General features: G+C 44.7%; 1 long non-coding RNA gene and 1 pseudogene across 2 annotated transcripts; one reads left to right on the top strand and one right to left on the bottom strand.

The window, feature by feature from the left end:
- Positions 1-887: 887 nt before the first annotated feature.
- On the bottom strand, positions 888-2,140 carry LOC121168462. Of its 2 annotated transcripts, none has more exons than XR_005885725.1 (3): positions 2,031-2,140; positions 1,599-1,719; positions 888-1,057 (listed from the first exon to the last, which is right to left on the bottom strand). It is a non-coding gene; the product is annotated as an uncharacterized LOC121168462 (long non-coding RNA). The 2 variants fall into 2 exon arrangements; XR_005885726.1 differs by having other exon boundaries at positions 1,987-2,052.
- A 2,145-nt stretch (positions 2,141-4,285) lies between these two features.
- LOC121168532 lies at positions 4,286-5,067 on the top strand (annotated as a pseudogene).
- The last annotated feature ends 6,505 nt before the right edge of the window (positions 5,068-11,572 follow it).

Below are 11,572 nucleotides of genomic sequence, written 5' to 3'. Positions count from 1 at the left end.
GTAACAGTCAGGACATCCTAAGCTAGAACCTGGTGCTTCTCTGGGTCTCCCATGTGGGTAGCAGGGCCTTAAGCAGTTGAGCCATCCTTCACTGCTTTCCCAGGGGCACTAGTGGAGCATCTGGGACTCAAACTGGTGCCTGTTTATGATGTTGGCACTACAGGGCAGCAGCTTAATCTGTTACGCCACTGCACTCTGTATTTTAGTATAGAAACACAATGCAATTTTGAAGGTATTTCCTTATGAGTTAACAAATACAGGTGATAACTGCTTATTACTATTTCATATGAATTTTGCTAAAGTTAGCTGCAAAGACTCACCTGCTAGTTTGTGGGTTAGATGCAATCAGTTTTCCCCTTTCCCAAACCGTGATATTAATGGGCAGTGACGTGCTTTTCGTTTTCCTTTGATGACATTCATATAAATTGTGCAATATACATATATGTATTTAGCTCATGAAGGCTTGGACTGCTATAACACAGGATCTGGGAGTTTCCCCCTTTCTTGTGTAACTTACTTTCCCAAGGATACCTGCTCAAACTGGGAACAACTCGTATGTCCATTGCTGAAATCAAAGACTGTATTTCCCCTCACCCCATGGGTTATCAGATAACTATTGACTACTCAATAAATGTCACAGAAAGTCAAGTGTGAGAGAATAAATTTTGTGAGTGTAGATTAAAATCCAGATCTGTGGGTGCAAAAAGCAGAAAATGATAAACTATAAAAGCAACAGAACATCATGAAGATAAGTTGGTGCTGTGCTCAGGGTAGTGTGTGAGATGTGACAAGAAAGGGCATCTTGGAATCTTCTGGAAGCAACTTACACTCCAGGGCTGGCCTAACTCTTACGTTGATTTCTAGAAGTTTGGTAAGATGGACTTTTGTTTGTTTGTTTGTTTTAGATACTTTTCTGCATATTGCTTTACATTGCTAAAGGAAAAAATATCACTTTTGTCAGTACACATCAAACCAGCTTTCATTTGCTATTTTCTCCCAGGTGAGAGGGCAGGGTGGCTTGAGTAGTCCAGATGTCTCAGGTATTTGAAAATGGTGCCTGGGGGCCCGGTGCGGTGGCACAGTGGTTAAGGTCCTCGCCTTGCACGCCCAGGATCCCATATGGGCGCCGGTTCTATCCCGGCAGCCCCGCTTCCCTTCCAGCTCCCTGCCTGTGGCCTGGGAAAGCAGTCGAGGACGGCCCAAAGCCTTGGGACCCTGCACCTGCGTGGGAGACCCGGAAGAGGCTCCTGGCTTCGAACCGGCATGGTATCGGCCGTTGTGCTCACTTGGGGAGTGAATCATCGGATGGAAGAGCTTCCTCTCTGTCTCTCCTCTCTGTATATCCGCCTTTCCAATAAAAAAAAAAAAAAAAAGAAAATGGTGCCTGTAAAAGAGGGGAGGCATTGGTTGCCTCCCACACAACCCAGCAATTTTGGAGATAGGAGGTGATAGCTTGAGGGCATCCCATTCACCTTCTAGTAAGTTCCTCAAAGCTCACGCACAGCACAGATTCATGGAAAGCGACACCCGACACACACTCTCACACACTCACATTCATACACACGGACACTCTGTGATGACAAAGCAAGAGAACCTACCTGACAGCAACAGCAATTCGGGAACGTGAGGGAGAAGCACAGACACGGTGGACCCTCAACTTTGGCACCACGGCCAAGGTCGCTTCTCCTTTGGGGTCCTCAGCAGCCTCAGGAACTTTACCTGAGAGATGGAGGGTCAAGAGGGAAGGAAGGAAACCTCAGGATAAGCAGAAACGATAAAGGGGCCAGGGAGCTCAAGGCTGGCGCAGACACCAGTAAGTCCCTAAGAGGCCTGTCTCAAGGCGCGGGCTCCTCGGGCAGCTCCCGCACGGGTGGGGGAGGCCTCGCCTCCGGACAGTGCCCTTCACATTCACTTCAAGACTTGGACGTGCCTGGAGTCTCAGACGGAGCCCTGCCTCCCCTCCACGCATCCCCAGGGTCCTGTCACCTCTGCGTGGCAAGGCCCTCCTCGAAGAACAAACTTGTGCTCACCTCAGCCAGCAGCCCTGGTCGTGCTCCCAGGGCAGAATTCTCAAGAGTGGAGGCCTCCAGAACAAACCGTTTAAAACGACCGCTTTGAGACCGTTTAAAACCGTCCCCGCCCAGGGCACAAAAGGTACGGTAAGCTCCGCCCATGCACCCACCCGTGGATTCCTGTCTTTCCCGGCGCTCACCTTTGCCCTCACGCTCCTCACGCGACCAGGGACAGTGTATGTGGGGAGGCACCAGGGCAAGCCGTGAGGCCACTCCCTGCACTTCGTCTGCAGAGGGCATGAATGGCCTGGTGCTCCTCTCTGAAATTTGATGTAGACACCAGCTTGTGAAGCAGAGCTGTAGTAAACGAAGATCCCATGTCAGGGATCGGACAAGGAAAAAAGTTTTTGCAGGTTACTTTAAGGACGCCTTCTGGAAATTGGAGCAGAAAGAGGAAAAAAGGCAAACGTAGCAACTGTGTGGGTCACCCAAAGTGACAGGATTTCCAGAGGAGGAGGTGTGGTCCTGAGATCCTTGTAATTATGGATGCTCATTGGTGGGAAGGTGCAAGGAGCAGCATCCAGTGCACTACTCAATGCAAACAACAAGGGAGGGAAGGACCGGACATCATCCTGGGAGGAGACCCGCCAGAGCTGCCCAGGCAGGCAGGTGTGCACCTGGGGCAGAGCAGCCCTTGTTGTGCTGTCCAGAGAAATGGGTATGAAAATATTGTCTGTTTGCCAGGGTGGCGAAAGATGCCGTCTTGGATCTCTTGAAGAAATGAAGCATTTCCTTCTGCAAGTGGGTGACTGAAAACTCTGTAGCCTTGGAACTTACAGAAAGCTCCTTACTTTCTCATGATCACTTCAGGGTAACCCTGCTCCTGTAGAGCCCCGAGGTCAGGGGGAGCTGGCAGGAGAAGACACGTGAGCCTGCACATGCGATGCCACCTAGACACATGGTGGCTTCACTGGGTTGTGAGCTCTTGGGCCCAGGGTGAGGAGGCTTGCTCAGTATAACCCACAAAAAGTTTTTAAAAAAAAAAAAATCAAAAAATGAAAAGTAATTCCTTCATTTGACAGATGAAATTGTTTCTCAAAAAATGATCAGTGTTATGTGAGACCCAGGGGAGGGAGTGAAGGGGTGAACTGGTAGGGGATGCCATGGGACTCCATTGCTGAACCACTGTTTCCACTGGTGAGTGTGAGAGCTGGGATCGGGGGCAGACCAGGCAGGGCAGGGCTGCAACATCTGTTGGCCTGTATGTGAGCTGGATTGGGGGAAAGCCAGGCTGGGTTGACTGTACCTACTGGTGCATGCGTTAAGTCAGAGTGGGTGTGGGTTCTATGGGCTTTGCCGCAGCATCAGCTCACAGACAGTGGCATGCAGAGGGGGCAGTATGCAAATTCTGCGACGCTGAACTGCAGAACCTCCTGGAGAGTGTAAGATCCTGGAGTCAGAGTGGGCTCAGTACGGAAACAGTGGGCACCTGTCTCTTGGGTTGCCACTCCCACTAGTGAACATGAGAACCAGGATTAGGGGCAGGTATGGCTAGACAGAGAGTGGCACCTGCCAGCATCAGTGTGGATGGTATAGTGGGGCTGGTTGGGTTGAACTAGGCTTCAAAGCCCATTGACATGTATGAGAGTTGAGTGGGCTGTGGTACAGACTAGACCAGTCTGCTGTACATAATGGCAAGCATGGGAATTAGGTCTGGGACCAATTCAGATGAGGTGTCTTTGTAAATTTCCCCAACTGAACCTCTGGACTCAGAACTCCAACCATGGAGGAAATTGCAGATTCCATGGTCTGACTGTGTAGCGATGTGTCAGAGCTGAGCTTCCTCAGTGGCTTAGATGGAGCAGTGGACAGCATATACAGGTGCACATGGAGGATATGGCAGTACACTGGAGCCAGCAGAGGATACCTGGTACCATTACAGAGAACGGAGGACAGAACAAACCAATCAATTACCCTAGCCAAGAGTTGGCAGTGGATACCTAGGCAGAGATTGTAAAGTGGACTGTGTCAGCTAGTAGAGTCTGGAGAGATTTCATCGTGCTTGGCATGGTGAGACTAGCAGCAATTCTGAACTGTTGAGCTATCAAAACTGCTTGAGCAAAACTGCCAGAGCATAGCATGCTCCACATCAGGGACCCTGGGATGGTTGGGAGGCTGGGTGTGGCTTCTCCCTTTATCTCCCTCTTCCCCTAGATGCAGGAAGGAAAAAAAGAGAATGTGGAAATGAAACTATGATCTCACCCACCTTCCTGCAACCCTTGATCCTTTGCACCCTAATCAACTATGTCAAAATTATCAAAAATAGAGCCTATGACCCACTCCGACCCCCACCCTCCTAGGCTAACCTCCGATCTGTTTAGTACGAAGGAGGCTGTGTCTGGCAGAGCCGGTGTGAGACCAAGAGACAATACTTTCCCGCCGCTCAGATAATCAGGAGTTTGGGCCGGACCTTTGAGCACACACCGAGGTGAGGGAGAGAAGAACCAGACTACAGCTCAGACCATGGCACTGAAACAGATGAACAAGGAGCTTGGTGATTTGGCCCGTGACCCTCCAGCACAATGTTCTGCAGGTGCAGTTGGAGATGATACGTTTCCCTGGCAAGCCACAGTTATGGGACCTAATGACAGCCCATGTCAAGGTGGTGCATTCCTTTTGACAACTCATTTTCCTACAGACTATCCCCTTCAAACTCCCTAAGGTTGCATTTACAACAAGGATTTATCATCCAAATGGAAGCATTTGTGTCAATACTCTAAGATCACAGTGGTCTCCCGCTCTGTTTCTAAAGTTCTTTTATCCATTTGTTCACTGCTTTTTGATCCAAATCTAGATGACCCTCTAGTGCCAGAGATTGCACGAATCTATAGAACCAAGTATAACGGACTATCTTGGGAATGGACTCAGACGTATGCCATGCGATGCTACCTTAAAGTCAGAATAACCTGCGTTACAGCTGGAATAAACTTTAAATTACTGTTCCTCTTTTTTTCTTACCTGGCTACTCCCCTGTCATTGCGCATGTTTTAAATTTTATTTTTTTGTTCACCCCCTCCATTCATTCACATGTTCATCTGAAAAGGCTTAAGTTCTTCCAGCGTTGGACAGTAACTGTAAAGTAGTTATAAGAGAACAGCTGCCCACGGTTCAGATTTTTTTTTTAAGTGGAGCACGAGTACTGCATGACCAATATCTTCATTCTAACTTGGTTATGAGACTAAAACCATTCCTCATTGCTCTAAAATGCTGAAGAAATCATCTGAAAGGCAGGGAGCTGGGTGCGCAGCTGTCTCATCAAAGGCAGCAGCATTATTGTAGCAGCATCCGTTTTTGCTTAAGCCTTCTACTGTTAGAGATCTGAGGTTACATGATATAATTTATGCTCATAACTGATGTGGCTGGAGAATTGGTATTCAATTGATAGCATCAGCAGAACAGAAAAATGTGATGTATTTTATGCATGTCAATGAAGGAATGACCTGTTCTTGTTCTCCAGGGAATGGAAATTGGACGTCAAACACCCTTTGTATTCCAAAATGGGATCTCAAACATTTTGTAATTTTCATTTAAATTGTTAGGAGGCTAGGAGCTATTAATCTAGCTTCCAATACACTGTTTAATATAGCACTGAATAAATGATGCAAGTTGTCAATGGATGAGTGATCAAGTAACAGCTCTGCTAGTAATTGATTTATTTTTCTTCAATAAAGTTGCACAAACCGATGAGTTAGCTGTCTGGATTAATCAGTATAGGAAACAAGCTTTGTAAATGCGAAGCTGTTTTTTTGTATATATGTTGGGATTTGCTTCGTTGTTTGACATCAAATGATACTGTAGAGTTCAAAAGAATGAATATTTTGCCATGTTCAGTTAGAGTGCACAGTCTGTTACAGGTTGACACATTGCTTGACCTGACTTGTGCAGAACTAATAAGCTATTCAGATAGTGCAGCTTTAATATGCTGCTCCATGATGCTGGCAGCCCTGGGGTTCGTAGGTGGACTTGGGACCCCAGCAGTTTTGAGCTTGTATATGGAGTTTTAAGAAATTTATTTGCCAGGTGCAGCTCCATCTAACTAAAAGTTACCTTCACATTGTACACTTGACAGCTGAAGAAACCATAACTTGGGAGTGATAACGGCTCAAAATGTACAAAATAAACTACTGTTTTGGTATGGGAGTTGTCATGAGGCTGTTTTGAAGTGACTGGGATATTGAGTATCCATTGAAATGGATTTGTTCAGCCATTTATATTAATGAACATTTAAATGCAAACATATCATTTTAGGTGACTTAACATGAATGAATAAAGGTCGATGCTATTGGATTAATTTTCTGTTTGACCAGTGCTGTCTGTGCCACTGCCTTCTGTAGTCATGGGCATTACCATCCTCACCCTTCTTGAATCTGACACTGTAGCTTTTCCTAGTTTTTTGAATTATCATTACTTTATTTCCTAAAATCCTGTATTCAGTTTCTAGCACGCGTGACTTCTCCACATTTTTGCACTGCTTACAATGATCTTACTCTTTGTCTCCACACAACTGTGGAAAGCTGGAAATACATACATGTTAAAGCTTGATTTTCATAAGCATTTTAATACATAGTTTGGACATGACTTATTAACTCACTGGTTGTCCAAACTGGAAGTGAAATGTATGCTTTCTGAAGATGTTCTAGCTTTGTTACTGTACAATAAGCAGAAGCATTTCATTGGGAAAAGTTAATCCATCTATGTAATTTTTCTAGTGAGTGTTTTTTTTTTTTAATTTTCTGTTTTCTTAAAAGATAATGGCTCCTTTCAAGGTAGATGTTATATTGTTGAGACTTTGGATTTAAACTCTGGATGAGAATTAGTGACATATCACTCTGCAATGTAAACACTGCTGTTTGGCTCCATTTTCACAATAATTGCTTCTGACAATTCTGTATTCACAAAATAGCAGCATTAGTAATTAATCAATTTTTGAAAACCAAATATAAATAAAACACATTTTTATAAATAAAAAATATATTTTTATGAAGCCCTGATTGGCTTTCAGACCTTTTTAGCCTTGGGAAACTTTAGGTATTGAGTGAGGACTTCCCCAAACCATTGTTTGTCATGACAGCTACTAGTGGATATATGTCCATCTGTTTATCTTTGACATGATGCTTATACAAGATCTCATATCATTTCTAAGGGAATAAGCCATCGAGGCTTATCCAGGTTTAGGAGAATAGTAATTTAAAGCACCTGGAAAACCAACTTCTGAATGCATGGGCACTGGACTTCAGCTCATATACAATGAAACCTCAAAAAAATATTTCAAGAATTTACCCTCTGGTGACCTAGTAATTTAACCTGAAGGCCATCTGTAAGATTTTAAGTAGATTTTAACATTAAGAAATCAGTTTGGCTATTTTTAAGTTTATGTACCCAGATTAGGAAATACTTAAGTTTCTTTTAGCCTCTAAGAATTAGAGTCCAGTTGGCTGAGAGTGAGTTTATATTTCAAGTGACTTTTTTTCCTGCGCAAGTTTGCAATGTGATAAATAGATTTTACTTTGGTTAGGTTTTTTTTTTTTTTGTATGGATGTGTTCATGCTTTTAAAGTATGAAGCACAGTTGACTAGTGGTCTCAGGGATAGTAAAACACTTTTTTCCCCCCAATAGTTTAGTTTAAGTATACTTAAGAGACAGATTATGCTGTTAGTTAATGATGTTGGGGTATGGGATGACTCAGTCTTACGTTTTGCGTTGAACTAACAAAACTGTTAAATGATTGTTGGTTACACTTTCAAGTGAATTTGTCTTCTATTTTATGAATAACCCGGTACAAGTCACTAAATATTGTCTGATAGTGACATCTGCCTAAGACTTGTAATAGTTAAAGTTAATTGAGCTTAAAAGAATGTTACTATTAAAGCCTGTGTTTAAAGACAAAAAAAAGTCACCAAAAATAAAATTAAAAAATGACCAGTACTTACAAGAATTTGTAGCTCTAAAACAAACTGCCAGATGAGGTATCACTAAGAGACAACCCAGCCTATGTCTGGTTACCTTGACTACCACTTTGATCATCTCTGCCCTCAGAAGAAACAGGTGCAGACATTCTGCAAAGTCTTTGCTGTTTTTGACATCTGTTAGCTTTGTTTTGTAAAAATGATCAACCTCAGAAAATACCAGAGTTGAAAATAATTAACTTTCGAGACTGTACCTTTGAGAACTTACAAACATCCTGTTCTTGAAAAATTTTACCATCTGCTTACCATTCCTGTATGCATCAGTTGTTACATTGATGTTTGCACAACGAAAGAGTTCTAATCCAATTCTTTTGAACACTCATGGGTGCACCACTACGTAGCTGAGAAAGAATTCTTACCCAAATTCCAATTTATTCCAGCATGGTGCTGATTTATTTTTAAATTTCAATGGAATTATTCATTACAAAAATGAACTTGTCAGACATTTAGTGTTGTGCTTCTAAATGTTTAAAGGATTTACTTATTTACTTACCAGGCACGGGGCTGGAGTGTGGAGAGAGAGAGAGAGAGAGAGAGAGAGAGAGAGAGAGAGAGACTGATTTTATCTCCTGATTCACTTTCCATTTGTTGGTTCACTGCCCCAGTGCTTACAATGCTTAGGTCTAGACTGGGCTGGAGTCAGGATCCAGGATCTCCCTGGATCTATCTCATAGGTTTCAGGGATCCAAAAACCTGAGCCATCCCCTGCTTCCATTGTTGTCAGGAATGCAAGATCAGGGGTCAGCATCCAGCATTCATAACCTGGCATTTTGATACGGAATGGTCGGTACCATGCGTGGTGGCCTATTGCATAAGGACAGCATGTCTTCACATGGGCTTTTTCTTTTTTTGTTAAGATGTACTAATTTATTTGAAAGAGTTATAGGGAAGGTCGTCAGGGAGAGGAGAGAGAGAGAGAAAACCTTTCATTCACTGGTTCACTTCCTAAATGTCTACTGATAGAAGTTCTCCTGTGTGACTTGTTGAGCTGGGTATTGGCCCTCCTGCATTCTGGGCTTGGCCTAGAACAACACACTGCCTCCTGCTGTCTGCCACACAGCCTATGGCTACCTCAGCCTCCATGACCAAACAACACACTTGCATCTTTTATGGATGGCCAGCCCTGAGTATGCATAGGTCCACAGGTGCAGATTCTACTAACTTCAATAAAAACTTTTTTTTTTTTTTAAATTGCCCCTATACGGGCTTTGTACGTGATCTGTATGTTCATTCTCTAGGGAAGGAAGATCAGTGGCGTTATATAAGAACAGAGAAGAAAACATCAGAGAAGGCAGGGTTTGGTGACTAATTAGACAATGACTTCTTAGCCTGCCCCTAGTTAGCACTCCTCCAGTTAGCACCCACAAGTCAAGGAAAAGGAGGTTGTGGAACTAAGGGCTATAGGGCAAACTTCCCGACTTGCCCTATAGCAAGTGTAGGGCTTTTCTAAATTCTTGTGTTATTTATATATGTGAAATACGGAGAGCAAAAGACACAAGGAGAGCTGCTTTCCTGGTTGATTCCCCAGGATCTCAGAATGGCTTAGGTCGGGAACCAAAGATTAGGGGTAGGAAGTCAACCTGGCTGGAGGGACCCAGCTTTACTGTTAACTGCTTGCCACAGTGAGTTCAGTCCTGGCTCAGCACATGTACAGCTTACTGTTGTCCCTGCAGTCTTAAAACCTCCTGCCACGGTGTACAGAATGGTGCCTAATGTGTCACTACTAGATATTGAGTTGCTGGCTGTCAGGTCTGAAGGCTACTTGGATCTATTTTGGGTGGAACCTGTAGGATGCCATATTGTTGCAGTTTCTGAGTCAGAAATGAGTTCACTCCTGGCTCAGTGCATGTGCCGTACTATCCATAGCCTTTGCCTCTCAGTACAAAATGGTGACTAATTCAGCTCTAGAGGGCAGATTTGACTGTGAAATATACCCTGTTCCCTAACTACCCATCTGGGACTTGCTGCTCTGTCTCTGCTCCTGGTCAAACCAAATAGACCAGCAGGATGGGCAGTTCTTTGTCTGGCTTCACCTCCTGAGCTCCTGGCGAATGCCCCTTCCCACCTTGTTGGTTGAGTTCTGGCTGCCGGTGCAGTTCAGATCACGGCTTGTTGGATGCTGCTGGGTTAGCAGTCACTGCAACAGCACACCATTGTGTCTGCTGCTTTCCTGTGTCTGTCAGTCTCCAGGTGCCCCTCTGCTGTTGTTCTGTCCTCTCCTATTTCCTGAATGTGCCATTTCTGCTTCACACTGGCTAACGTTTCTCCGCCTGTTTAAACGTGGTCTTACCCTGTTCTGCCATCCTGATTCTCCTCCTTCCCTTCTCATGATAAGCTGACCACTCAGGCGTCGGCTCCTTGACAGTGACCCAGAGATGGGTTACTTCTTGCTCTTGTTACAACTTTGACATGGTGAATTGATATGTAAATCCTGCCCCTCTAGCCTTCTAGGAAAGAGGGTGCCCATAAAAGAAATGTGCTCTTGGAAAGTTAAGACTTGGGGGAAAATTACAATTTTAGATATCTATAAAAGGACACTGTGTGAGGAGTCAGACGGGATAGCAGGCAGTTAGGGTTTCTGGTCCCTTATGAAGGTTTTTTCCTCCAAATATATATATAGCATATATATATTATATATAACAAAATCATATATATGATAGATGATAGATTATATATATATATATATATATAGAGAGAGAGAGAGAGAGAGCAAGATCTTCTGTCTGATGATTCACTCCCCAAGCGGCTGCAAAAGCCGGAGCTGCACCGATCCGGAGCCAGGAGCCAGGAGCCTCTTGCGGGTCTCCCACGTGCGTGCAGAGTCCCAAGGCTTTGGGGCCATCCTCTGCTGCCTTCAACATCAGGGAGCTGGATGGGAAGTGGGGCTACTGGGATTAGAACCAGCACCCATATGGGATTCTGGTATGTTGAAGGAGAGGACTTTAGCTGCTAGGCCACTGCTCTGGGCCCACACTTTTATATTTGGGGAAAAAACAACCTTCATAAGGGACCAGAAACCCTAACTGCCTGCTATTCCGTCTGACTCCTCACACAGTGTCCTTTGGTCTTGTCCAGGTCAGGTGCTGGCTTCGTGCAACATGCTGGAGTATCCCCCTGTGTTATCCCTGAAGTCACCACAAGGAGGCGCCGTGATCCTTCCACTGGGCACTGGGCTGCCTGGCATTTTAGCAGTTGGGAACTGGGACTTGATTATGTTAACTGTCTTGGATGATCCATTCCAGCCCAGGCCTGAGGACTTTGTGGGGACCCTCAGCCAGGGTGTCCACCATTAGTGAGTTTTGTTATCTCACTCAGCCTTGGCAGCAAACATCCTAAGTGCTTCTGATCTGTGGACTCACATTCCCCTTCCTCTCAGGCTGTGGTAGCCCATCCCTGTGTCATCTGGTGTGTGTGTGTGTGTGTGTGTGTGTGTGTGTGTGTGTGTGTGTGCACGAGGCAAGGTGGGAGTGAGGAGAGAGAAGAGTAGCTGCAATCAAGGAGAAAAGAGGAAGAGGAGGTAGAATGGAGGTGAAG

The sequence above is a fragment of the Ochotona curzoniae genome, unplaced genomic scaffold (assembly GCF_017591425.1).
Source record: "Ochotona curzoniae isolate NIBS_2020 unplaced genomic scaffold, NIBS_Ocur_1.0 scaffold_1037, whole genome shotgun sequence".
Classification (NCBI taxonomy): domain Eukaryota; kingdom Metazoa; phylum Chordata; class Mammalia; order Lagomorpha; family Ochotonidae; genus Ochotona; species Ochotona curzoniae.
This window is presented reverse-complemented; position numbering and strand designations above follow the sequence as displayed.